The sequence below is a fragment of the Lynx canadensis genome, chromosome C2 (genome assembly GCF_007474595.2).
Source record: "Lynx canadensis isolate LIC74 chromosome C2, mLynCan4.pri.v2, whole genome shotgun sequence".
Lineage (NCBI taxonomy): Eukaryota > Metazoa > Chordata > Mammalia > Carnivora > Felidae > Lynx > Lynx canadensis.
In genome coordinates this window covers 63,610,815-63,612,658 of record NC_044311.2, presented here as the reverse complement: position 1 = coordinate 63,612,658, position 1,844 = coordinate 63,610,815, and the positions used below count along the sequence as shown (strand labels likewise).

Sequence of the window (1,844 nt, the reverse complement as noted above, 5' to 3'; positions counted from 1 at the left end):
CAACAATGTTTATGATTCATTTTAAGAGGCAACAGCAGAATACATAATTGCTCTGATTTATAATTAAAACTATCAAAGTATGTATACAAATGAACAAGAACGAATAGGAAACAGGAAAAAAACACTTTGGTTTTCTAGTGTGTTTTATTTATGTATGATTCTTTTAAAAATTATTATTATTTCTTGGTCCAATATTAATTGCACAATCGTCAGAGGGAGCATGGGCTATAAATATGGCTGCTGGTACATACCTGAAGTTACTGTACCTACTAGAAATGCATGGTGCTAGCCTGAGAAAGTCTCACTATTACTACTCTGGCTTATTTGGGCTGCCTAAAAATTGTGCCCTTCTGTTTAATGCTTATGGCTTTAGTGCCTGATTCAATGCTTCTTCACTCAAATGTCCTATCAGGAGGGGCGCTTGGGTGGCTCAGTTGGTTAAGCATCCGATTTTGGCTCAAGTCATGATCTCATGGTTTGTGAGTTTGAGCCCCACATTGGGCACTGTGCTGATAGCTCAGAGCCTGGAGCCTGCGTCAGATTCTGTGTCTCCCTCTCTCTCTTCCCCTCCCCCGTTCGTGCTCTGTCTCTCTCTCTCTCTCAAAAATAAATAAACATCTAAATTTTTTTTTAAATATTCCTATCAGGAAATGACAGCAAGATGAGCATCTGTAAAAGTTATATTTCCTGTTTGTGCTCCATGAGGATGTCTGTGTGAAAGTGTGTTGGTTAGGGTGGAGGAAACAGGGAGGACAATATATTTAAAATAAATGCAACAAAGTGTGCCTGGGTGGCTCAGTCAGCTAAGCATCTGACTCAATTTCAGCTCAGGTCAGGATCTCAGGGTTTGTGAGATCGAGTCCCATGTTGGGCTCTGTGCTGGGCATGGAACCTGCTTAAGATTCTCTCTCTCTCTCTCTCTCTCTCTCTCTCTCTCTCTCTCAACAAATTAAAAAAAATAAATTTTTATAAAATAAGTTACAAGGAATGGAATGGATTTCTATGTCTTATGTGCAACAATTCCCAAGATTTATTGCTGAGTTAGTCTTCTTTAAAAAGTAGAAACATGTCATGCTCACTTCAGTGGCACATATACTAAAATTGGAACGATACGGAGATGATTATTATGGCCCCTGAGCAAGGATGGCACACAAATGCATGAAGTATTCCATATTTTTTCTTCTAAATAGACATCTGACTATTAACAAAAAGTAGAAACGTGCATTATACCATCATTTGATATAAACAAAATAAAATAAAAAAGAAAGTCAGAGGAGGATATATATTTATATCTATATGTAGATTTTTTTAAAGCATGGCTTTGCATAAATATATATACTATATATCTATAATACAGATGTGCATATTAGACACTCACACGCAGAGACATGTTTCTGAGCAAAGATTTATCTGGAAAGACAGACAACACACTGGTAATAATGGCTGCCTCTAAGGAAGTGAACTGAAAGACTGAGGTGTGAGTGAGCGTTAGCTTTCACTGTATCATCTTTCATACTGTTTAAATACTTACCTTTTATGTATATTATCCATGCAAACAAATAACTAAGTCTTCGCTAATGAAGATAGAGAACCATTTGCCCACAAACCAAAATGACTGCATATGAAGCAAATTACGTTAAATGCTTCATGAATGGATTTTTTTAAATACATAAAGGATAAGAAGGAAAATAAATACAGCTAGTATTATTAAGTGCTGCCTAAATTGTGTCCTGAGCATTTTGCATGACACAATGGGGCAGATATATCAGAGAACTAGAAGAGGTCACTATCTGTATTAATTTGCTGGGGCCTCCGTAACAGAATACCACCAGCGGGTGACTTAT

At 36.9% G+C, this 1,844-nt stretch overlaps 1 non-coding gene across 1 annotated transcript; it reads left to right on the top strand.

Annotated features, from left to right (window-relative positions):
• The first annotated feature begins 1,071 nt into the window (after positions 1-1,071).
• On the top strand, positions 1,072-1,178 carry LOC115524301. Its single transcript, XR_003972014.1, has one exon. It is a non-coding gene; the product is annotated as a U6 spliceosomal RNA (small nuclear RNA).
• The last annotated feature ends 666 nt before the right edge of the window (positions 1,179-1,844 follow it).